We start from the raw sequence: 27,441 nt of genomic DNA on the forward strand, positions 1-27,441 counted from the left end.
TAGGATTAACCAACAGCTCCGACGTTAAAAATTGAGAGACGAGCCGGCGTTTATAAACTCTCCGGGCGGAAGACCGTCGAGGTCTGACGTTAAAAATCGAGAGACGAGCCGGCGTCTATAAACTCTCCGAGCGGAAGACCGTCGAGCTCCGACGTTAAAAATAGAGAGACGAGCCGGAGTCTATAAACTCTCCGAGCGGAAGGCCGTCGAGCTCCGATGTTAAAAATCGAGAGACGAGCCGGCGTCTATAAACTCTCCGAGCGGAAGACCGTCGAGCTCCGACGTTAAAAATCGAGAGACGAGCCGGCGTCTATAAACCCTCCGAGTGGAAGACCGTCGAGCTCCGACGTTAAAAATCGAGAGACGAGCTGGCGTCTATAAACCCTCCGAGCGGAAGACCGTCGAGCTCCGACGTTAAAAATCGAGAGACGAGCCGGCGTCTATAAACTCTCCGAGCGGAAGACCGTCTAGCTCCGACGTTAAAAATCGAGAGACGAGCCGACGTCTATAAACTCTCCGAGCGGAAGGCCGTCGAGCTCCAACGTTAAAAATCGAGAGTCGAGCCGGCGACTATAAACCCTCTGAGCAGAAGAAGGCAATAAAAAAGACTTGCGAACAAATATCCAAAGGTATTTGCCCTCGATAATCGTTCGACCGCCTCTACGTTCCACTCGGCCCAGTACCCAAAGGTACTTCCCAATGTCCAGCGAACAACATCTTCTGTCGAAGCAAGACATGTTTAGCCGAGCGGAATACATACTCAAAATACTTCGTAAAAATCCCTTTCGAATACGAGAGGTGTGATAAGAGGCGAGAGGACAGCACACATATTGACTAGAAAAAGGACAAAACAAGCAAAAGGAGATTATATTAAAGAAACTAAGGCCGAGCGGCCGAATTACAAAAGGTGATAGTTTATCGCCGAGCGGCTAGATTACATTTAAGCTTCTTACTCTAAATAATCGTAAAGATCCTTCGGGATGTTATCGAGGAGCGCCACTTGATCTGCGGCTGGGATGATGGCGGACTCGGGAAGGTGCCCCTTGGACTTCAGATAGGTCACCGTGGCGGTCATGGCAAGGTCAAACGCAGTATACATCCGCTCGCAAACCTTCTCCGAAAATTCAGGCGAGCGGATGTAATTCTGTCTCAGGGTGACGACCCGGCTCGGCTCGACCTCCTGATATTCTGTGAAGGCCGCTTGGGAGGCAGCGAGGGATTCCTGCAGAGTTTTCAGCTCGTCCTTATGCTTGATTGCATCGGTCGAGCGGCCCGCCTTCTCTTTATCGAGCTGCTCCATCAACTCCTTGACTTTCTGCTCCAATCCCGGAGCCTCGACATTCTTTTTCTCTAGATCGAAGATGGCCGTGTTTTTTCGAGTGGTGGCCAGGGTTATTTTTGTGTCGAGCGACTTGACTTGCCACTCAGACTCGGCCAAGGCATGGGCCTGATCGGCCGTCTTCTTCTGCTCGGCCGCCAGCAAATCCTGAGTCTTTTTGAGCTCCTTCTAAAGCTCGGCATACGAAGGGCCTTGGGGAGGAGCGCCGCCCGAGCTTCGTAGCCTTTTAAGGTCCTCGTCCACCATCGCAAGCCGATTGGAAACGACAATCTCCTCCACCCATCTCTGACAAAAGAAAATTTGTTAGAAGCCGATCGGAAAGAATGTGCGATGGAGTTGGAGAAAATACACCTACCCTGGTGGCCTGTTGCATGTGGCTATCAGCCAGGTTGCGGAGCGGAATCAGCGCCACACGCGCTCGAGCGTCGACCCACATTTCAGCTAAGGGCCGGCCCCTTCATTGTGATCATATGCTCGGGCGCGGAGGGTCGATCGGCCTCGGGCAGCAATTCTTCGGTAGGAAGGTGAAGCGAGACTCGGATAGTGCGGCGCCGACCGGGTGTCGTCTGGGCAGAAACCGAAGAAGGAGCGGAAGCCGGCGCAGAGAACTGGGACAAAATTGTAGAACGATGGACTTGGCGGGGAGCGGGCGGAAGGACGCTGACTGGAACTACCTCGAGAGGGTCCGTAGACGCATCAAGTTGGGAGGGACTTCGATCGGACGAAATTGCCTCGATCTCGAGAGCTTTACCTCGAGAAGCGGCAGTAACCCGCTCGGAGGGATGTACAGCTGAAGCAGCCGAGCGGAGTGGCATTTCCTCCCGGCGTCTTTTTTGTCGGAGGGGGTGCTCTTCCTCTTGTGCTGAGCCCTCATCCCGAGCGGAAGGCTCTCGACTGGCAGTTGCGCCAGTCGCTTGCCCTGGAAGAGAAGCCTGAGCGGCCGACTCCCCAGCATGGGTTCCGCTCTCCCCCTCATTATATCCAACCGGCTGGATGCCGAGCGCCTCCATTTCTTTGGCCGCTGCGGCTTCGAGCACTGCCGCTTTCCTCTTCAGGATGCCAGCCATCACCGACTCCTTGATGGTGTTAGCTGCAAAGGAAAACAAAGAAAATCAGTTAGCGATTAAAATGAATTTACCTAGTGGAATCCTTACTGAAGCTGCTCGGGAGGGGGGTTCTGATCGGACTCAAGCCGAAGATGTACATGACCCCCTCTGGAAGAAACTTGTTGATGTCAAACGGCAGACCAGACAGCATGTTGGCGGCGTGGAGATAATCTGGTCGGGTCTTGAATCTTTTGAGTTTGGGGGAGAGTGGATTTCCGACCTGCCATTGGGTTCGGAAGGGAGCCCGCTCGGGAAGGCGAATATAAAAAAAGAATGCTTTCCAATGCTTATTGGAAGAAGGAAGTTTATTGAAGAAAACCAAGACGGGCCGAGCCTGGAACATGTAAGTGCCCGACTCGGACTGCTTAGGGTAGTAGAAATAGTAGAAAACTTCCGGTCGGAGGGGAATGTTATGGATTTTAAACAGGACGATAACACCGCACAGAAGGCGGAAGGTGTTGGGAACTAGGCTTCCGAGCGGGACACCAAAAAATTACAGACATCAATGATGAAGGGATGAAGTGGAAACCGCAGACCGGCCGTAAATTGGTCGCGGAAAACACAAAAAGCTCCGCGCGGCGGTTTGTTTGGCCGAGAGGAGTCTGTGGGTAAGATGATTTCAAGGTTGGAGGGGATGTCGAAACTGTTAATCAAAACATCGGTGTCGCGCCGATCGAAGCGCGACTCCATGGTAGTGTACCATGGACCGAAGGTTTCATCTTCGGGTTGGGAGGATTGGGCCATTGTCCGAACGGATAAAACCAAAAAAGACGAAGGCAGAAAAGAAAAGGAAGAAGATGGCAACGAAACAGTAGCCCAAGAACGAAAACTTAGGAAAGAAAAGCAAAGAAAATGCCAGAAACAAAGAGAGGAAGAAGCAAAAAGAAGCAGAACCTTGCAACGGAGAGGAGGATCAAGGGAAGAGCACCGGAGAGTGCCGGAAACAGAAGCGCAAGATCGCCGGAAGTCTAGAACGCAAGAGGAATTGGGAGGCACGCGACAGCAGACGTGAGGTGAAGGAAAGAAAATGAAGCTCTTATAGGGTGGAGCCCAAGCGGCCTCCACCGTTGGATCCAGGTCGCGAGAATCAGAGCACGCATCGCACCATTCATTTCGAACCGCCTCGATCCCATCGAAACCCACGCCGTCGCCGTACGATGACGGCAGCACAGCCACGTGGCATTTAGCCACTGGAATGCATTTAATGAGCGCGTGCTCGACCTTAATGATGGAGATTGGTGGAAAATTCGAAGAGACGCTGAGGAAAGTTGGCGTTGACTGGCGTTTTGGCTACCCCCTTTGTTTCCGAGCGGATGGTATTTTCATGGCGCCGCTCGGCCCAACTGATGGTCCAGTCAGTCGGACTAGTCGCCTTCTTCGACTAGACTTGAAGGGGAGGCAAGTGATCCGACGATAAGAACGAGGGACCCCCTTTCTGGGAAGTCAACGCCACAGGGAGGTCAAAGTACCTGACGTCTGACCGGAGAAGCGGAGACTGGTCGGTCGAACGGGGTCCCAGCTGAACCAATGGCGACCCGACGGGACTAGGGGTTCCGACGCTCGTTGAACAGAGGCATATGGCCAAGCGGATAGCCCGTTCGGCCGAAGGCATAAAGTAGCATACTGCGAACAGTCTCCACAGAGCACATTATCGGGAATCTCCTAAGTGGAATAGCACGAATAACCAGTCGGACGATGCCCATGACTGCCGACCGGCTGGACGCTCGACGCAGTAACAGAAGATACAAAAGGGCAAAGAAGCATATTATGATAGCGAGTATGTTCGACGATTGGACCATACGCAGGATCTTATGACAGCGGGTTCCCTTGTCACATCAGAGACATGCTCGGACTATAGCAGTATGGTGTCAGGTAAGCTTGCTGAGAAGCCCTTACTGGGGTATGGGCTGAGGACACGTATTTGCCTAGTTATGTGTGCATGAGCTCCTTCCCAGCTCTATATAAGGAGCCTTGCATTTCACCGGAGATACGCATTCTACAATCTAAAAAGCCACCCCTTTGTTGTCCACTTGCCTGACTTGAGCGTCTGAGGGTCGTCGCCGGGAACCCCTTCCCGGCCCGACTTCTTTGCAGGTTCGTCGGAGCTCTGTACGACCGGCCGGAGATCTACGTCATCCGTGCAGAGAGTGCCACGTGCCCAGCGTCCGTTGATTCAGCTTTCGGACAGGATCAGTTTAAAAGAGAGATTTTAATTTAAAATTTTTCCTTAATTGTTGCCCAAATAAGGGCTGACCACACATAATAGGAATTAAAAGGAAGGTTTTAATTTTAAATCTTTCCTTTTTTACATTCACCAAGGATTATAAAAGAGAGATAGATGGTGCCTTATGGTATAACACAACCTAAGTCTCTTCTTTTAATCCTTGTTTTGGTCGGCCCTCTTCCCTTTCTATTCTCCCCTTGTTTCCTTTACCAAGGGCCGACGGCATCAAGAGGCTCCATCTTCTTGTGGCCGGTTACTTGGAGGAAAAGAAGAAGACAAGGAGGCTCCCTATTCTAGCATCCCTTGGTGGCCGAAAGTCTTGGAGACAAAGAAGTGGTTTGGGTAGTGCTGTCTTAGAAGATTGTCGCCCACACGACGCCCAAGAGGAGGAGAGGAATATAGCAGAAGATAAAGAGGTCTTTAAGATTCAAAGAAAGGTATAACTAGTTAATTGTTTCAGCTGTGTACTAGTTTATTTTTCCTTTGTATGGATCCTGAAGTACCAACACAAGAGGGTAGCAATCTTGTGCTTCGATTGAGGTCTCTGTAGTTAAACCTAGGGTTTACTGTAAGGAGTTTAAATATTCAATTTCTTTGAAAGGTTTTGTCTAGGAAGCGGTGGATGATCTCATACCCAAGAAGGCCGAGTGCCTTGCCAATGACTTGGAAGCCAATCCTTGAAATATATATTTAATCAACTTCTGTAATATGGTTTAACTTCTGATGAACACATGGGTTGAACTTGGATTAATAATGTTAAGTTTCGTTTGCAATCCATGTTTAACTTCTGAAAAACACATGGGTTGCTAGGAAAAGTTCTGTGCTTGTACAAATTTTTGTACAGGGAAACATAACGAAATTCAGAGTAGCACCCAACAATTGATATCAGAGCTAATTTTTTGCCTCTGCGTGTTTGATTTTCAGTTAAATTATGCACTTTTTGTTACGAACCCCACCAATAAATGTGATGGAACCCGAAACAAAGGTGGATAGAAGCCCAAGAACTAAACGACAAGAGTGTGAGCCTTGACCCATAACCAAGAATTGACACGAACCAAGCCTACGAAGGAAAGAAACGCCACACCTAGGGGTGATAAGTTTCGATGGGTTGAATGCCACGAGAGTAGACTCGATAAGTTCAGCAAGTTCTTTCAAGAACTAAGAGAGCACACAATCTCACCAAAAACTAAGTTGCTTCATACTAAGATGTCCCTCCCTTATATAATGGGAGTGAACAAGGAAAAGTACAAGATAAGTGAATTCACAATTAGAGTCCCAATGTTGCATGTATCATGCAAACAATCTAGGAACCCAAATAAAATAAATGCATGCACAATTAGAGTCCCAAGTCGCATGCTTCATTAAACAATCTAAAATACTTAAGTCTTCATGCATGAATGAGTTCCGATGCTTATTAGCATTCTTCCGTTAAGCACGACTAGTCATGGATGATTATGTCCGATTACGTGGATTAGGCCACGACTAGCAGTTGGGATTATTTTGGTCTCTCCTTGCTCATAGTCCTCCCAATGTTTTTTGATTAGCCCATTTAGTGCTTCCTTGAAATGCTTTGCCCGCAGTCTTGTAATTGGGCCTTTCAGAAGTGATAACTGATCTCTCCTATCTTCAGCACTTGGGCGTACATCATTCTCCCTTTCTTGAAAAGGATTTGTCCTCAAATCATCACCTGCATCAAACGGGGATAAGTCAGCAACATTAAAAGTAGAATGTACACCATACTCACTTGGTAGTTCAAGTTTGTAGGCATTATCATTGATGCACTCTAATACTTGAAATGGGTCATCCCCTCGAGGTAGAAGTTTAGAACGACGTTTCTCCAGAAATCGCTCCTTTTGGAGGTGCAACCAAACACATTCTCCTGGTTCAAACACAATCTTCTTGCACCCCTTGTTAGCTTGTTGTATGTATTGCTGAGTTCTCTTCTTAATATTCAGTCATGCTTGTTCATGAATCTTCTTTACGAATTCGGCCTTCTGCTTACCATCTAAGTTTATGCGCTCACTTACAGCTAAAGGAATCAAATCTAATGGTGACAAGGGATTGAAACCATAAACAATTTCAAATGGAGAAAATTTAGTCGCAGAATGTATACTCCTATTGTAAGCAAATTCAACATGAGGTAGACAATCTTCCCATATTCTCAAATTCTTGTTAATGACCGCACGAAGTAAAAAGGACAAGGTTCAATTGACCACTTCAGCTTGCCCATCAGTTTGGGGGTGACAAGTAGTAGAGAACAACAATTTAGTTCCTAATTTCCCCCACAAAGTCTTCCAAAAATAACTCAAAAACTTTGCATCCCTATCAGAGACAATGGTCCTAGGCATGCCATGTAACCTAATAACCTCTTTAAAGAACAATTCAGCTATATGCGATGCATCATCGGTTTTATGACATGGAATGAAATGCGCTATTTTGGAGAATCTATCTACCACAACAAAAATTGAATCTCTCCCCCTCTTGGTTCGGGGTAATCCCAAAACAAAGTCCATTGAAATATCAGTCTAAGGTTCAATAGGTATAGGCAAAGGGGTATACAAGCCATGGGGTTTCAATTTAGATTTATCTTGTTTGCAAGTGATGCACTTCTCACAGATTCTTTCGACGTCACGTTTCATATGAGGCCAAAAGAAATAATCCTGTAAAACCCCTAAAGTCTTAGTAACGCCAAAATGACCCATCAAACCACCACCATGGGCTTCCCTAGTGAATAGTTCACGTAACGAACACATAGACACACATAATCTATTTTCACGAAATAAAAACCCATCATGCCTATAGAACTTACCAAATGCAACCTTATCACATGCTTTGAACACATCAGAAGAATCAGTATCGTTAGTATATAAATCTTTGATATATTCAAATCCAAGTAACTTCGTATCTAAAGTGGACAGTAAAGCATACCTTCGAGATAGTGCATCAGCAACTACGTTCTCCTTTCCTTGCTTGTATTTGATCACATAAGGAAATGTCTCAATGAATTCTACCCATTTAGCATGGCGTCAGTTCAACTTATGTTGGCTCTTCAAATGCTTTAGAGATTGATAATCTGTGTGAATCACGAATTTTTTTGGCCATAGATAATGTTGCCATGTCTCCAATGCTCTCACCAATGCATACATCTCCTTGTCATATGTGAGATAGTTGAGAGTGGCTCCACTCAACTTTTCACTGAAGTAAGCAATGGGTTTCATCTCCTGCATAAGCACAACACCTATACCAACACCAGAAGCATCACATTCGATTTCAAATGTTTTAGTAAAATTTGGTAGGATTAGTAAAGAAGCAGAACTTAGCTTTTCTTTAAAAATATTGAAGGCCCTCTCTTGCTCCTCTCCCCACTTGAATGACTCATTTTTCTTGATGGCTTTAGTAAGAGGAGCTGCAATATTGCTAAAATTACGAACACACCGTCGATAGAAGCTGGCCAAACCATGGAAACTCCTCACTTGGCTAATTGTTGTTGGTGTTGGTTACTCTTGGATTGCTTTCACCTTTTCCTCATCCATCTTAACACCTTTAGTACTAACAACAAAACCAAGAAACATGACTTTCTCCGTACAAAAGGAGCATTTAACGAGGTTAGCAAAAAGCTTTTCTTCTTTTAGCACACTCAAAACTAACCTTAAATGTGTAACATGCTCTTCTAAGCTTCTGCTATAAATCAAAATATCATCAAAATACACAACTACAAATTTTTCTAAGAAAACACGCAAAACATGGTTTATCAAACGCATAAAAGTGTTAGGAGCATTAGTTAAGCCAAAAGGCATTACTAACCATTAGTATAAGCCATGTTTGGTTTTAAAACTAGTTTTCCATTCATCACCTTCCTTCATCCTAATCTGATGATATCCACTCCTAAGATCAATTTTTGTGAACACACAAGAACCATGCAATTCATCAAGTATATCATCAATCCTAGGAATTGGATGACAATACTTTACCGTGATGTTGTTGATGGCTCGACAATCCACACACATCCTCCATGTTCCATCCTTTTTGGGAACGAGTAACACAGGTACGGAGCAAGGGCTCATGCTTTCTCGAACATACCCCTTTTCTAATAATTCATTAACTTGCCTCTGAAGTTCCTTTGCTTCCTTCGGATTGCTTCTTTAGACAGGTCGATTTGGAATGGATGCACAGGGTATGAAGTCAATTTGGTGCTCAATTCCTCTAATTGGAGGTAAACCATGCGGGACTTCTTCAGGAAAGACCACCTCGAATTCCTGTAAGAGAGAAACAATAACACTAGGCAAAGAACTGTTAAGGTCATTGGTGCTCAGGAGTGCCTCCTTATACAAAGGGATAAGGTGCAACTGATTTAAAAGCAAGGCTCCTTTGATCTCACTTTTTTTTTTTTTTTTGCATAAAAGCTATTTTTCTTTCTCTCTCCTTTTTTTTCCTTACCCACTTCTTTTGTCTCTTTCCTCTCATTTTCTTTTCTCTCATTTTTCTTTTCCTCGACTTCTTTTTTCTCAATTTTTTTTTCTTAATTTCTTTTTCTCTCTTCTTTTCATTTGCTTTTTGTAGTCTTAACTGGTCCTCCATAACTTGTCTTGGAGTCAACGGTACAAGAATAATAGGTTGTCCTTTCAAGGTAAAACTATACCTATTTGTGAGGCCATCATGTGTTACCTTTTGATCGAATTGCCAAGGTCTTCCCAACAATAGATGACATGCATGCATGGGAACCACGTCACACAACAACTCATCTTCATATTTGCCAATGGAGATTGCTACCAAGACTTGTTTTGTTACTTTGATTTCTCCACAATCGTTTAGCCACTGGAGTCGATAAGGTTGCGAATGTTTCCGAGTTGGTAGTGATAATTTCTCCACCAAATCAGTACTTGCCACATTGGTGCAACTCCCCCCATCAATAATAACACTGCAAACCATGTTATTGACAAAGCAACGGGTATGAAACAAATTCTCTCGTTGATTACCTTCTTCCTCCTTAGCTTGTAGATTGAGAACTTGTTGGGCCACCAATAAGTCTCCAATAACAGCATGTTGTTCATTATCACTATCCTCTTTTTGTGGCACTCCTTCAAGTATTTCATCCTCATCTTCCGACTCAAGTTCACCTTGGGCGTTTATTACCATCACCCTTTTGTTCACACATTGACTAGCTATATGGCCATGCCCTTGACATTTAAAACACTTGATATCACGAGTTTTGGAGGAAATAGGCTCGCGGTTACCTTGTGTAGTAGATGTTGTGGGTTTGTGCTTCTTGAATGGTTCAAACTTTGGCTTATTTTGAGGTTGTTCCTCCTTTCTTGGAGACGCCCGCCATGTGTCGTGAGTAGTCATTGGTTGTCCCTTCCTAGCCAATCCTCTCCTCTTGAGTTGTTCTTCCAATTTTTGTGCTTGGTGGACCATATCCGACAACTCAACATAATGCTGCAATTCAACAATATCAGCAATTTCTGGATTTAAATCATATAAAAACATGGCCATGGTGGCTTCCCGATCTTCATCGATATTAGCTCGGATCATGGACAACTCCATCTCCTTGAAATATTCATCCACACTTTTGGAACCTTGAGATAACCTTTGAAGTCGCTGATATAAGCTTCTATAATAATGGCTGGGTACAAACCTCCTTCTCATGAGCACTTTCATCTCCTCCCAAGTGGACACAGGTTGCTCTCTATTCCTTCTCCGAGTCATCACTACTTGATCCCACCAAACAATAGCATAATCAGTGAATTCAATGGCAGCTAACTTCACCTTTTTAAACTTTGAGAATTCATGACAGTCAAATACCATTTCCATCTTAGTTTCCCATTCCAAGTAAGCTTCTGGGTCATTTCTTCCTTGGAAGGTTGGAATTTTCATCTTAATCCCTCCTAAATCATTATTTCTTCTAGTTCTATTTCTATCTCCTCGATATCCAATCCTGCCCCGATTGTAGTTTTGCTCATCAAAGTCTTCCACAATAACCTCTTCATCTTCTTCGACATCAATCCCTTGGGCATGTCATCGTTGTGGTCTAGTAATACGGTCTTGTTGATGTCTTCTTGGTGTCCCATCCTCCACCCGATCCAACCTCTCATGGATAGATTCTAATTCCGCCCTCATCATTCGCTGCATTTCCCCCATCAATGCATGTAATTGCAGATTCGGAAATGGCCTAGCCTCCTCATTTGCTCCATCCTCCTGGTTGTTGGACATGGCTGCAAAATGAAAGAAAACCTCACAAGCACTCAACTCACGTTTGGGTGGTAGCTCTCAATTGATGATATCTCTCAGTTCTTGATCAAACTCTAGAACAATTTAGAATATCACGCAACGATTCAAAAGATACCATCAAAACTTATGATGGCAGAATTTTAAGAGAAAATGAAAGAGTAGAAGTTTGAGATAAGGAAAACAAGAAAAGAATTGTTGAAGACAATTTACTTCGATGCACACAAGCAGTTTTTTTTTGCGCTTTCTTCTTCTTCTTCTTTTTTGTCTTTTCGTTGCACTCTTCTTTTTTTTTTCCACAATTTTTTTTTTTTTTTGCTTTTGGCTGAACAACAAGTAAAGATAGATTTGCACTTGCCTTTGAACCGAAGCTCTGATACCAGATGATATGAACCCCACCAATAAATGTGATGGAACCTGAAACAAAGGTGGATAGAACCCCAAGAACTAAACGACAAGAGTGTGAGCCTTGACCCGTAACCAAGAATTTGCACGAACCAAGCCTACGAAGGAAAGAAACGCCACACCTAGGGTGATAAGTTTCGATGGGTTGAACGCCACGAGAGTAGACTCGATAAGTTCAGCAAGTTCTTTCAAGAACTAAGAGAGAACACAATCTCACCAAAAACTAAGTTGCTTCATACTAAGATATCCCTCCCTTATATAATGGGAGTGAACAAGGAAAAGTACAAGATAAGTGCATTCACAATTAGAGTCCCAATGTTGCATATATCATGCAAGCAATCTAGGAACCCAAACAAAATAAATGCATGCACAATTAGAGTCCCAAGTCACATGCTTCATTAAATAATCTAAAATACTTTAGTCTTCATGCATGAACGAGCTCCCATGCTTATTAGCGTTCTTCCGTTAAGCACGGCCAGTCATGGATGGTTATGTCCGATTACGTGGATTAGGCCACGACTAGCAGTTGGGATTATCTTGGTCTCTCCTTGCTCATAGTCCTCCCAATATTTTTTGATTAGCCCATTTAGTGCTTCCTTGAAACGCTTTGCCCGCAGTCTTGTAATTGGGTCTTCCGGAAGTGATAACTGATCTCTCCTATCTTCAGCCCTTGGGCATACATCACTTTTCATACATAAATTTAGGCAGGATAATAGTAGGATGTGCAAATAGATTAACTCTTTGGTTGCAGGCATCCAAGTTCCAACTATTATGACTCTATTGTGTTTGTGTGTGATTTGAACCCTCGGGCATGTTGAGGGCAATTTTTGTGTGTGCATGATTGTAATTATTAAATATAGCAGGAGCTGTATTAGTTTTAAGATTTTACATTCTGTTCGATCTAGATTACATACACATTCCCTTGTGGAATATAGGATCGATAAATGTAAAATTTTATTTTTGTCGCGGATCATATCCTTGCGAGACGTGGTGCTATTTGAGGACCAGAGGCGCAGCGAAAAAGGAAGCAAGATAGACATGACATGACTGTTAGAGTGTATACTAAAAGTCTAGCTTTTTGTAAACATTTATTTTTGAAATAAAGAATCACATTGGTAAAATGTCTACATTTATATGCTAAGTGTAGTTGTTCAATTAATTTATATTGTAGATAACATGGTGTGTGGTGTCACACACAGAAGATCATGTTATCAATTCCTTATAAATTATAAATAGTAGCTCACTACTAAGATGGAAAGGAACAAACCATTGGAATAGTTATAGTGTAATTTGGTATTAGTTTATCTTAATTATAAAATTACACTAGTACACTCTGAGTGTATTGAGCAGGACCATTTAAGGTAAGTTCTTTTTATACTGACTGAATAAAAGGACAAGACCTTTGTTATTATGAAAGTGTGTGCTCTTAATCCTGATATAATAACAAACACATATATCTAATATTTATTTCTTTCACTTATCAATGGGTGAAATTTAGTTTGATAAATCAAGAGGCCCAATAAGTTGGGAAATGATATTATTTATAGTGTGTGTTGTTGATTATAGAAGGAAACTGTGTCATAGTAATCTAGGTTGATAATATCCTTAAGAGGAGCTCATAAGGATTGTCATGTAAACCTTGCAGGTGGACTTAGTTCGACATGACAATAAAGTTGAGTGGTACTTCTCTTGGAGCTAGATATTAATTAAGTGAGTTGTCAGTAACTCATTTAATTAGTGGACATTCTATATCTTAAACATAGGGAGATTAACACACTCATGATAAGAAGGAGCCCATATAGTAATATGAGATTGGTACGGTAGTTCAATAATAATTCTTTAGTGGAATGAAATATTATTGATGAACTCGAGTTGGGTGTTTGGGGTGAACACGGGAAGCTCAAGTTCATCGGGAGACCAAAACCAATTCCTCCTTTCGGTCCCTGTAGTAGCCTCTTATTTATAAAGTCTTATACCCACCCATACCCACCTTCTTACCCATCTTAAGGTGGCCAGCAAAGCCTAGCTTGGAGCCCAAGCTAGGGCCAGCCAAACCAAGGTGAGTTGGTGGCCGACCCTAGCTTGAACCCAAGCTTAATTGGTCGGCCAAATTAAAATAAAAGGATTTTATTTTTTAAAAATCTTTTCTTATGTGGAAGCCATGATTTTAAAAGAGAGTTTAAAATTTAAATCTGTCCTTTTATAGTTTTCTACAAAAGATTAAGAGAAAGGTTAGATATCTTTCCTTATTTGTAGTTAAAAGGAAGATTTTAATTTTTGATAAAACTTTCCTTTTTAACCATCCTCATGATTTTAAAAGAGAGTTTTAAATTTTTAAATCTTTCCTTTTATAGTTTCTACAAAAGATTAAGAAAATATTTGATATCTTTCCTTATTTGTAGATTGAAAGGAAGATTTTAATTTTAGAAAAAAAATTTCTTTTTGTAAATCATCCACATGTTTTAATAGAGAGATTTTAATTTATAAAAGTTTCCTTTTATGACCAACCATGAAGGGAATTTTTAAAGAGAAATTTTTATTTTAAAAATTTCCAGAAACAAATTAAAAAATTTTAATTTTATATTTAAAACTTTCCTTGATTGGAGGGATTAAGGTGGTCGGCCATGTGTCGTTTAAAAGGGAAATTTTTATTAAACTTTCCTTTCATTGGCAAAGAGAATAAGGAAGTTTTAATAAAACTTTCCTTATTTGTCAAGACCAAGGAATATAAAAGAGAGGGTAGAGGTGCCTCACCTCACAACACATAATCTAGTATTCCTCTCTTCTATTCCTTGGTGGTGTGGCCGACCCTCTCATCCTTCATCTTCTCCTATTCTTCTTCCTTGGTGGCCAGCGACATCTCATCTCAAGGATCTTGGTGGTGGCCAGATCTTGTTAAAGAAAGAAGGAGAGATAAGAGGCTTTGTTTCTAGCATCCCTTGGGGCTTGGTGGTGGTGGCCGAACCTCATCTTCTCTTGGGGTTCTTGTGGTGGCTGAAACTTGCTTGGAGAAGAAGGAAGCTTGGGTGGATTCTCGTCTCGGTAGATCGTCGTCCACACAACGTCCGAGATAAGAAGAGGAATACGACAGAAGATCGTGAGGTCTATAAGCTATAAAAGGTATAATTAGTTATTACTTTCAGCATCATAACTAGTTCATCCTTTTATTTAGATCTTGAAATACCAAACACAAGAGGCTAATTAATTTAGGTAATCAAATTTATGTTTTCGATTTTGTCTTTCTTTTGTTTTTCGAACTTGTGATTTGATTGTTCTTTTTGGTTAAACCTAGGGTTACTATAAGGAAATTAAATATTAAATTTCGTTGAAAGGCTTTGTCTAGGAAGTGGTGGATGCTCCCATACCCAAGAAGGCCTAGTGCCTCGCCATGTTTAACCTGGAAGTCGATCTCTGAAATTAATATTTAATTGAATTTGTAACATAGGTGGATTTGGATCAATAATGTTATGCGTCGTTTGCGATCCAAGTCTAAACCACTAAGAACAGATAAATTGACTTTGGAATCAATAATGTTAAGTTTCGTTTGCGGTTCCAAATTTAATTTCTAAAGAATACAATAGGTTGTTAGGAATGGTTTAGGACTTGTACAAAATTTTTGTACAGGGGAACTAGTACGATATTCCGAGTAGCAACCAAAAATTGGTATCAGAGCTAGGGTTTGCCTCCGTGTGTTTGGTTTTCAGTTTAATTATGCACATGTCATACATAATTTAGGCAGGATAATAGTAGGATATGCTAACTCTGTGGTTGCAGGCTCCAACTATTATGACTTATAGAGATTGTGTGTTATTGGACCTTTGGACATGTCAAGGGTATTTTATTTATGTGCATGATTGTATGTATTAAATACAACAGGAGCTGTATTAGTTTTAGGATTTTACGTTTTTGTTTCGATCTAGATTACATGTACATTCTTTTGTGGAATATAGGATCGATATATGTAAAATTTTATTTTTGTCGCAGATCGTATCCTTGCGAGGCGTGGTACTATTTGTGGACCAGAGGCGCAGTGGAAAAAGAAGCAAGATAGATGTGGCGACTAGACCCGATTGCGGTGGCTAAAGATGGCAGCAACTAGGGTTGGCAGCACACGGAGGACAGTGATGGAAGAAGCCATAATAGTTGAAAAATTAATTTCCATATTTATTGCTTTATTTACTGTGATGTGTGTGTGTGAATGTGATGTGTGCTTACATGGTTAAAATTCCTTACCTTAAATAACTAAGTGAGAGAGGGATTAGTAAATAAATTCCACGGTCTCCATTATTGGTTTGTAAGTGATGCAAACAAACTCGCGTGTTGGCTCTGAGTGCCTCCCTCCACAACAGATGAGTTTGTTTGTGGATCACTAGATCAAACTTCCTTTATGAGTGATTACTGGTTTGTAGGTGATGCATTCAAACTTGTGTGTTGGCTCTGAGTGCCTTCCTCCACAACGGATGAGTTTGTTTGCGGATCACTAGATCAAACTTCCTTTATAATTACTGGTTTGTAGGTGATGCATTCAAACTTGCGTGTTGTCTTTGAGTGCCTTCCTCCACAACGGATGAGTTTGAGTGCGGATCACTAGATCAAACTTCCTTTATGGGTAATTATAGGAAATTGCTTAGGTTCGTGTGATCTTCTCTAGGTGAAGGAGCACAATCCTATAAGTAATCAAGTAATGGTATACACTTAGACACACTTAATAGTATCCTCCCCAACGGAGTCACTGCTATTATTTGTGTGACCAAAGAAAGACCAACTATTAATTTGTCATAAAGTTAGGATGACAAGATAATAGAATTAAATGGGTAAAACCCTCCTCTTACAAATGCTTGATTTTGTATACGTCCACACTAACGTGACATACATAATTCATGGTGTTTGAGATAATTTTATTTGTCATAGGAATAGGTTGACAAGATAATTAATGGGTAAAACCCTCCTCTTACAAATGCTTGATTTTGTATACGTCCACACTAACATGACATACAAAATTCACGGTATTTGAGGCGTTGGTGAATTTAAATGATATTATTTTAAGGAATCAATATTATTTTAAATTTGAAGTTTTGACTAAATATTTGATCAAAGACAGACCAACTGTTAATTTTATTTGTTATAAAGTTAGGTTGACAAGATAATAAAATTAATGGATAAAATCTCCTCTTAAAGTTTAAATTTGTATACATCCACACTTACGTGACATACAAAATTCATGGGGATTTTGAGGTGTTGGTCTTGACCAAATATTTTTATGATTCTTAGAATTTCAAATGTTTGTCAATCCCCTAGCTGTTATACTATAGAATAGACTTGGACACTTATAATGTCCCAATTATAATGATTGGAAACTTGGACACTAAGGTGGATTGTCCTTTAAGAAATGAGAACAATAAAGGTGTATTTAATTAGTTGTTAAAACATGTTTAGTGGTGTCATCTACCGGTACCTGGTGTGTAGATACGGGAGCCACTGATCATGTATGCAATTCATTGCAGGGGTTCCAGGAAACCCGACAACTATATAAAGGGGAAATCACCATGGGCACTACTGCAATAGTAGCAGCTATTGCAGTGGGAGATGTTTATCCTTTGATAGGAATAAAACATGGATTTTGAGAAATTATCTTTACGTACCAAGTTTTAAAAAGAACTTGATTTCAGTTTCTAAAACTATTTAAGGATGGATATTCTGTCTATTTTGATGACAAAGTTGTTATCAAAAAAATAAGGAAGTTATCTGTTCTGGTATGTTAGTTGAAAATCTATATAAATTCAAAAACTCCCACAATGTAACAAATGGAAATTAATAACACATCTTCTAACTCTAATAAGAGAAAGTAACCTTTGGAAATAAACCAATCATATCTTTGGCATCTAAGGCTAGGTCATATTAACTTGAGTAGGATTCAAAGGATAATAGCCGATGAACTTTTGGGTTCATTGGTGGTGGAAAACTTTCCAACCTGCGAGTCTTGCTTAGAAGGAAAGATGACCAAAAGACCTTTTAAGGCCAAGGGGTATAGAGCCAAATATGTGTTAAAACTGGTTCATTCTTATTTGTGTGGTCCTATATCTATCCAGGCAAGAGGTGGTTTCGAATATTTTGTCTCTTTTATAGACGACTATTCGAGATATGGGTACATTTACTTGATGCGCCGCAAGTCTGCATGCTTTGACAAATTCAAAGAGTACAAGGCTGATGTGGAGAAACGTCATGGTAAAAGTATCAAGACACTATGGTCTGATCGTGGTGGTGAATACCTCTTTGGAGAGTTTAGGAATTACTTATCAGAGGCCGAGATTCAATCCTAAATGTCTGCACCTGGTACACCCCAACAGAATGGTGCGGCAGAATGAAGGAATAGGATTCTTATGGAAATAGTTAGATCAATGATGAGTTATTAAGAATTATCTAATTCATTTTAGGGATATACTCTGGAAACGACAGTGCACATTCTGAACTTGGTACCTTCTAAGTCAGTAACCTCTACTCCCATAGAATTGTGGAATGGGCGTAAGCCTAGCCTGAAACATATTCGGATTTGGAGTAGTCTAGCACATGTGCTGAAGAGAGACGCTGATAAGTTGGAATCATGTACAGAAGTTCGCTTGTTTGTGGGTTATCCTAAAGGAACGAAAGGTGGTTTATTTTATAGTCCTAAAGATTAGAAGGTCATTGTTAGCACCAATGCCCGATTTTTAGAAGAAGACTATGTAATGAACCACAAGGCCATGAGTAAAATTGTTCTTGAGGAAATAAGAAAAGACACGTCTACTTTAGTACCAATGGTACAAGATGAGATATCACAAGAAACTGTAACACGTGTCACAAATGATGCACAAATACAAGTAGTGCCTTGTCGTAGTGGGAGGGTTGTTAGGCAATGTGATAGATTCATGTTTTTGGGAGAATCTTCAGACTTGATCCCTGGTGAACATAAACCTGATCCCTGGACATATGATGAAGCACTCCAAGATAAAGATGCAGCATCTTGGCAAAGTGCAATGAACTCTGAAATAGAATCTATGTACTTTAATCAAGTCTGGGAGCTTGTAGAACCACCAAATGATGTAAAAGCCATGAGATGTAAATGGGTCTACAAAAGAAAAAGAGGGACAGACGGGAAGGTGGAAACCTTCAAAGCAAGGCTTGTTGCAAAAGGGTATACTCAGAAAGAGGGAATCGATTATGAGGAAACCTTTTCATCGGTAGCCATGTTAAGTCTATCCAGATTCTTTTATCTATTGTCGCTCATATGGATTATGAGATTTGGCAAATGGATGTCAAGACATCTTTCCTTAATGGAAGTCTTGAAGAAAAATATCCATATGAAGCAACTAGAGGGATTCATTGTGAAGGGCAAAGAGCATCTTGTATGTAAGCTCAATCGGTCTATCTATGGACTGAAGCTAGATTTGAGATCTTAGAACATCCGATTTAATGAAGTGATCCAGTCTTATGGATTTATTCAGTACTGTCCGGATGAGTCTTGTGTATACAAGAAGAGTGACGAAAACGTGGTGGTATTTCTTGCACTATACGTAGATGACATTTTGCTCATTGGCAACAATGTCAAAGTGTTGTCAAACGTAAGGGTATGGTTGTCTAAGCAGTTTGATATGAAGGATTTGAGAGAATGTGGACATATTCTTGGGATCAAAGTAATAAGGGATCGCAAGAAAATAATGTTGTGCTTATCCCAAGCTTCATACATCGATACTATTATAGCTCGTTTTAGCATGCAAAACTCTAAGAAAGGTTTTCTACCTTTTCGGCATGGAGTACCTTTATCTAAAGAGATATCTTCTAAAACATCAAAGAAAATAGAGGACATAAAGACAGTTCCTTATACTTCGGTTGTAGGAAGCCTAATGTATGTGATGCTATGTACGAGACCGGATATCTATTTTACCGTGTGCATGGTTAGCATATATCAAATTAACCCAGGACAAGGACATTGGACTGCCATAAAGCATATATTTAAGTACCTGAAAAGGACTAGAGATTATATGCTAGTTTACCAGGCAGATGATTTGCTCCCTGTGGGTTACATGGATTCAGACTTCCAATCAGATAGGGACAATAGTAAGTCGACCTCAGGGTATGTGTTTACTTTGGGAGGTGGAGCCATAGCATGGAAGAGTGTTAAACAGAAATGTGTTTCAGACTCCACCATGGAAGCTAAGTATGTGGCAGCCTCTAAGGCAGCCAAAGAAACTGTATAGCTTAGAAACTTCTTGATGGACTTAGATGTGATTCCTGGTTTGCCCAAAATTATCACAATTTATTGTGATAATAGTGGTGCAGTAGCAAACTCGAAGAAACTACGAGCCCATAAGGCAAGTAAACAGATTGAGCGCAAGTACCACCTGATACGAGACATCGTAAAGCGAGAAGAAGTTGTTGTCACCAAGATTGCATCAGAAGATAACCTGATAGATCCTTTCACTAAGGCCCTTCCGGCGAGAGCTTTTGATGGGCATGTTGAGGGGATGGGGATCAGATATATGACAGCATAGTCTTTTAGTATAAGTGGGAGATTGTTAGAATGTATACTAAAAGTTTAGCTTTTTGTATAAATATTTATTTTGAAGTGAGAATTACATTGGTCAAATGACTTCATTTAGTTAAATGCAGTTGTCCATTTAATTTATATTGTAGATAACATGGTGTGTGGTGTCACACAAAAGATCATGTTATCAGTTCCATATAAATTATAAATAAAAGCTCGCAACCAAAATAGATTGGGACAAACCATTGGAATGGTTGTAGTGTAATTTGGTACTAGTTTATCTTGACTATAAAATTACACTAGTACACTATGTGTGTATAGAGTAGGACCATTTGAGGTTGTTCCTTTTATACTGACTACATAAAAGAACAGAACCTCTGTTATTATGGATGTGCGTACTTTTAATCTCGATATAATAACAAGCACATATACTTAGTATTTATTTTTTTAATTTATCAATGGGTGAGATTTATTCGTTAAATCAATAGGTCCGATAAGTTGGGAAATAATATTATTTATATGGTGTGTTGTTGATTATAAAATGAAACAGTGTCCTAGTTATCAAGGTTGATGATGCTGTTAGAGTGTATACTAAAAGCCTAGCTTTTGTATAAATATTTATTTAGAAATAAAGAATCACAATGGTCAAATATCTACTTTATTTGTTAAATGTAATTTTGTTCAATTAATTTATATAGTAGACAACGTGGTGTGTGGTGTCACACACAGAAGATCATGTTGTTAGTTCTTTATAAATTATAAACAGTTGCTCGTGACTAAAATGGAAAGGAACAAACCGTTGAAGTAGTCGTAGTGTAATTAAGTATTAGTTTATCTTAACTAATAAATTACACTGATACACTCCAAGTGTATTGAGTAGGACCATTTGAGGTAGTTTCTTTTTGTATTGACTTTATAAAAGAACAAGACCTCTATTATTATGGAATTTTGTGCTCTTAATCCTAATATAATAACAAGCACATATATTTAATATTTATTTCTTTAATTTATCAATGGGTGAGATTTAGTTCGATAAATCAATAGGCCCGATAAGTTGAGAAATAATATACTTATAGTGTGTGTTGTTGATTATAGAAGGGAACTGTGTCCTAGAGAGTTAGGATGATGATGCCCCCAAAAAGGGCTCATAAGGATTGTCATGTTAAATCCTGCAGGTGGACTTAGTCCGACATGATGATAAAGTTGAGTGGTACTACTCTTGGAACTAGATATTAATTAAGTGAGTTGTCAGTAACTCATTTGAATTAATGGACATTCGATATCTTAAACACAGGGAGACTAACACACTCATAATAAGAAGGAGCCCAAAATGTAATTTGGAATTGGTGCGGTAGTTCAATAACAGTTCTTTAGTTGAATGAATTATTATTGATGAAATTAAGTTATGTGTTCGGGGCGAACACGGGATGCTTAATTTTATCGGGAGACCAAAACCAATTCCTCCTCTCAGTCCCTATCATAACCTCTTAATTATAGAGTATTATACCCACCTATACCCACCTTCTTACCCATTCTATAGGGGCCGGCCAAGCTAGCTTGGAGTCCAAGCTAGGGCCGGTCAAAGGCATGGTTCATGGGTTCATGAGGTGGCTGGCCCTAGCTTGAACCCAAGCTTAGGTGGCCGTTAAAATAAAAAGTAATTTTATTTTTAAAATTTTTCTTATGTGGATTCCATGGTTTTAAAAGAGAGTTTAAAATTTAAATATTTCCTTTTATAGCTTTCTACAAAAGATTAAGAAAAGATTTGAAATATTTCCTTATTTGTAGATTGAAAGGTAGATTTTAGTTTTGAGAAAACTTTCCTTTTTTAACCATGTTCATGATTTAAAAGAGAGTTTAAAAATTAAATATTCTCTTTTATTAGTTTCTACAAAAGATTAAGAAAAGATTTGATATCTTTCCTTATTTGTAGATTAAAAGGAGTTTTTAATTTTTAGAGATAACTTTCCTTTTTGGAAATCATCCACATGTTTAAAAGAAAGATTTTAATTTATAAAATTTCCTTTTTACAAACCACCATGAAGGGAAAAATTATTGGAGAAATTTTTTATAAATTTTCGGAAACAAATTAGGAAGTTTTAATTCTTGTGTGAATTAAATTTTCCTTAATTGGGATTAGAATAGTGGCCGGCCATATGGTTTGAGAAAAGGAAATTGATTTTAAATCAATTAAATTTTCTTTTTCATGGCAAAAGAATTAAGGAAGTTTTTATTAAAATTTCCTTATTTGCCAAGACCAAGGAATATAAAAGAGGGTGTAGAGGTGCCTTCATGGGAGATAACCTCTATTCTATTTTCTCCTCTCTTTTTCTCCTTGGGTGTGGTCGGCCCCTCTTTTTCTCTCCTCTCCTTATTGTGGCCGAAACTTCTTCATTGGTGGAGTTCTCTTGGTGGCCGGATCAAGCAAGGAGAAGAAGGAGAGAAAGGAAGCCTAGTCTCTAGCATCCCTTGAAGCATTGGTGGTGGCCGAACCTATCCATCAAGAAGGACTCTTGGTGGCCGAAACCTAGAAGGAAGAAGAAGGTGCTGGGTCGTTCTCATCTTGGAAGATCGTTGCCCACACAACGTCCGAGGTTAGAAGAGGAATACGGTAGAAGATCAAGAAGTCATTAAAGTTCACAAAGAAAGGTATTACTAGTATTTATTTTTCGCATCATGATAGTTTATTTTTCTTTGTATGAATTCCAAACATAAGAGGCATTAAATCTAGTTTTTCGAATTTATTTTCTGAGTTTGTGTTTTCTTTGCTTTTCGAATTTGTGATTCGATTGTTCTTTTTGGTTAATCTAGAGTTATTTAAGGAAATTAAATATTAGCTTTCCTTAAAAGGCTTTGTCTAGGCGGTGGCGGTTGCTCCCATATCCAAGAAGGTCATGTGCCTCGCCAAGCAGTCCTGGAAGATAATTTTGGAAATTAATATTTAATGGAATTAATAACATAGATGGATTTGAATCAATAGTGTTAAGTTCCGTTTGCGATTCAAATCTAAACCATTAAGAATAGATAAGTTAAATTTGGAATCAATGATGTTAAGTTCCATCTGCGATTCCTAATTTAACTTCTAAAGAACACAATAGTTTGTTTAGTAAAGGTTCGACACTTGTACAAATTTTTATACAGTGGAACTGGTACGATCTTCCTAGGACCAACCAACAATTGGTATCAGAGCTAGGGTTTACCTCTGTGTGTTTAGAATTCAAATAGGTTATGCACATGTCATACATAATTTAGGCAGGATAATAGTAGGATGTGCTAACTCTTTGGTTGCAGGCTCCAACTATTATGGTGTAACACCCATGGAATACTTAGCAGGATTTTAGATACATTTTTATCATAATAAAAATAAATAGGCCTTATGTGTACATTTGCAAAAATGATAAAACAAAATAGAACCAAAAAGAGATGACCAAGGCTTGAACCTTGGATCTCTTATTAGATATATGTAGGTGTAAACCAATAGACCAAGAGAAGTTATTATTAAAGAGAGAAGTAACAACATAGTTAAGAGTAAGAGAAGAGTTTTTCATTGAGAAAGAGAAGTTAGAGTTGCCTTCTCCCTCTCAAAAGAAAAGAGGATTCTTGCTTCCTCTTTTCATTAAGGAGAAATAAAAGAAAGGAGAAGGAAAAGTACATTTTCCCTTCCTTCTCTCATGATGAATAAAAGGGAAATTAAAGAGGAAAACTCATTTTCTCCTCTTCCTCCTCCCTCCTTCTCCTCACCGTGACCAAGACCTCTCCTCACCTCTCCTTGCCGAAATCCAAAAACAAAGGAGGAGCCCTCTCTAGGAAGGCTCCACAAGCAAGATATTTCCCTTAAGTAAATCAAACAAGGAAGTAAGTATTCCCTCACCTGTGGTACAAGTCGCTTACAGTACTTTCGAAAGATTTGAACTCTTGGAATTAAAAATAAAAAAAAGAGAAGAAACCATGCTCATGAATCTTAGTAGGTTATGATATGAATTTAGTTAGAAAAAGAAAATTATGTGTATGATGTTTAAGCTTGATCTTCTTATTAATATGTTTATTGACCTTCTCTTTTCTTTTACAAGGTTCGGCCATGATGAAAATTTAGAGTTCATGAAGCTTAAAACTTGATTTAACATGCTCATGGATTTATTTATGATGTGTTATGAAATTAGCTAGAGATTCATGTTTATATGTTGTTTAGAAGTTATTTTCTTGCTTGAGTAGGTTTCGGCCATAATGAAATTTTAGGGTTCATGAAGCTTAAAACTTAATTTAACATGCTCATGGATTTATTTATGATGTGTTATGAAATTAGCTAGAGATTCATGTTATATGTTGTTTAGAAGTTATTTTCTTGCTTGAGTAGGTTTCGGCCATAATGAAATTTTAGGGTTCATGAAGCTTAAAACTTAATTTAACATGCTCATGGATTTATTTATGATGTGTTATGAAATTAGCTAGAGATTCATGTTTATATGTTGTTTAGAAGTTTAAATCTTGCTTGAGAAAGTTTCGGCCATGATGGAAATTTTAGGGTTCATGAAGCTCAAAATCTAAGTTAGTATGCTCATAGACCTCCATGTGATATGTTATGAAATTAGCTAGAGATTAAATATGTTTGCATGTTGCTTATAAGTTTATTTCTTAGCTTATGAAGTTTCGGCCATGATAGAATTTTAGGGTTTCATAAAGCTCCAAACCTAATTTAGCATGTTCATAGGCTTCCTTGTGATATGTTATCAAATTGGCTAGGTATTCATGTTCAAAGGTTGCTTAGAAGTCTACTTCTTGTTGTATGATGTTTCGGCCATGATAACTTTTTAGGGTTCATGAAGCTCAAAACCTAAGTTAGTATGCTCATAGACTTTTTATGATATGTTATAAAATGTGCTAGAAACTCATGCTTATATGTTGCTTAGAAGTTCATTTCCTACTTGATGAAGTTTCGGCCATGATGAATTCTTAAGGTTCATGAAGCTCCAAACCTAATTTAGTATGCTCATAGACTTCTTTATGATATATGATGGAATTAGCTAGGTGTTCATGTTACATGTTGCTTAGAAGTTTATATTCTTGACTTATGAAGTTTCGGCCATGATAAGGTTTTAGGGTTTCATAAAGCTCAAAACCTAATCTAGCATGCTCATAGGACTTCTTTATGATATGTTATCAAATTGGCTAAGTATTTATGTTCATATGTTGCTTAGAAGTTTACTTCTTGTTATATGATGTTTCGGCTATGATGAGGTTTTAGGGTTCATGAGACTCAAAACCTAATTTAGTATGTTCATAGACTTCTTATGATATGTTATGAAATTTGCTAAGTATTCATGTTGTATGTTGCTTAGAAGTTATCTCTTGTTATGAACTCTCGGCCATAACTATAACCTAGGATTCAAGAAAGTTTAAACTTAAACTTAACAAGCCATGAACTTTCCTTATGATATGATATGAAGGTAGTTTGCTGTTTTATGCTCATGTAGAACTTAATTCCATACTCTTAGGGGTTCGGCCACAACTAAGTTAAAAGGGCTAAGAAGCTTAGAACCTACTACCTATGCTCATGACATTCTTATTAGCTTATGACATGAATTTGATTTAAGGTTCACATGCTTATATGTAGTTGTAACCTAAACATAGCATGGTGACTCTCGGCTACCATATAAAACTAGGGTTAGAGACCCAATCATGACTTTGCTAGGTGTCTCACATACTAGAATATGAACTAGGAGATGCTAGTAAATGTTTTCCATGTATGATTATGGTTGCCTACGATAATTTATGTGCTTAATTAAGGATGCTCATGAATTATGCATGATGATGACCCTTATGATATGTTTTATGTTTAAGTATGCATGCTTTATGATAAGGCCAGTAACATGTTTGATTATGTATGTTATGAATTATGCATGATATGATTCTTATGATGACTATGTACTCAAGCATGTATGATTTCAAATATGTTGCATGCTCATTTATGTAAGCTTATGAACCAAGCATGATAATGGTTTTATATGATGGCCATGTGCCAAGAATGTATGCCTTATGATATGATAAGAAAATGGCAAAGAGTTGCTTCCCTTAAGTCGGGATTAAGAGCACTCTTCATGTTAAGACAAGAGCATGACATCTATGATGATATGATATGACAGTTATGATGATATGATATGCATGACATGTACTTTACTTTGTATGACTTGTACCAAGGGTGGGCTCCATAAGCGTCCCTAGACCGACGGACTATGAACGGGTCTAGTAAAAAGGGATGGGCTCCTTAGTACGCCCCTAGGCCGACGGACTATGAACGGGTCTAGATCCCTAGTAGGTTCGGGGCTAGCTACCCTGTCCTAGGGATTGCGCGGATTTATGTATGTATGTGGTACAAGCCGGGCCCTCATGATGATGATATTATGTTCAAGTATTAAAAGATATGTTTAAAGACATCTTGCACTCGACATGACATATGTTTTAAAAGGACATTTTGCATAATGCACCCATTCATATATGATATGTTTCTTCTATGTTTCATGAAATCTGATGATATGTTATGCTTCTCATGACTCTCCTCATATGATTCCTTTATTTGTGATATGTTAGAAACATGGTTCATAAGGATATGTTATGATCAGAAATTTATGCTCACATTTCATATTGATAGATGATTATGTTTTTAATGATGATATGCTTATATGATTATGCTTGAGATATGGTTTTTGTGAGTAGGAAAGAATCTTACTGAGCTCGTGTGCTCATAGCTTACTTCCTTGTACCACAGATAAAGGCAAGGGATGGATGACCTAAGGGAGCTACAGGAGAGGCAAGGAGGTGTGTGTGGCAGTGGCTCGGCTGAGACAAATAATACCTGCTATAATGTTTGTTATGTTTGACATGAACCATTGTATTTATGTTACATTCCAGGATAACTCTATGACATTTCCGCTGCTCTATGTTATAAGAAAGAAATTTTAAATATGCATGTATCTTGGAATAGTTAAGTAAGTAAGTAGCCCCGTCCCTTTGAGTAGCAGGGAGGGCGGGCGTTACATATGGCTTATAGATGTTGTGTGTGATTGGACCCTTGGATATGTCAAGGGCATTATTTTGTGTGTGCATGATTGTATGTAACTAATACAGTAGGAGCTGTATTAGCCTTAGGATTTTAGAATTTTATTTTCGATTTAGATTACATGTACATTCCCTCGAGGAATATAGGATCGATATATGTAAAATTCTATTTTTGTCGCGGATCAGATGCTTGCGAGGCGTGGTACTTTTGGAGCACCAGAGGCGCAGTGGAATAAGAAGCAAGATGGATGCGATGATTCGACCCGATGGCGGTGGCTAAAGATGGCAATAGCTAGGGTTGGTGCACACGGAGGGCAGTGATGGAAAAGGTCATAATAGTTAAAAAATAATTCCATATTTATTGCTTTTATTTATTGTGATGTGTATGTATGCATGTGATGTATGCTAGGATAGTTTAAAATTCCTCACTTTAAATAACTAAATGGGAGAGAGATTTATTTTAATAAATTCCACGGTCTCCATTATTGGTTTGTAACTGATGCAAACAAACTTGCGCGTTGGCTCTGAGTACCTTCCACCATATCGGATGAGTTTGTTTGCGGATCAC

At 39.3% G+C, this 27,441-nt stretch overlaps 1 pseudogene; it reads right to left on the reverse strand.

Moving 5' to 3' along the window:
* Window positions 1-1,507: 1,507 nt before the first annotated feature.
* Window positions 1,508-12,690, reverse strand: LOC122019330 (annotated as a pseudogene).
* Between the last annotated feature and the right edge of the window lie 14,751 nt (window positions 12,691-27,441).

Source organism: Zingiber officinale, chromosome 9A (genome assembly GCF_018446385.1).
Source record: "Zingiber officinale cultivar Zhangliang chromosome 9A, Zo_v1.1, whole genome shotgun sequence".
Taxonomy (NCBI): domain Eukaryota; kingdom Viridiplantae; phylum Streptophyta; class Magnoliopsida; order Zingiberales; family Zingiberaceae; genus Zingiber; species Zingiber officinale.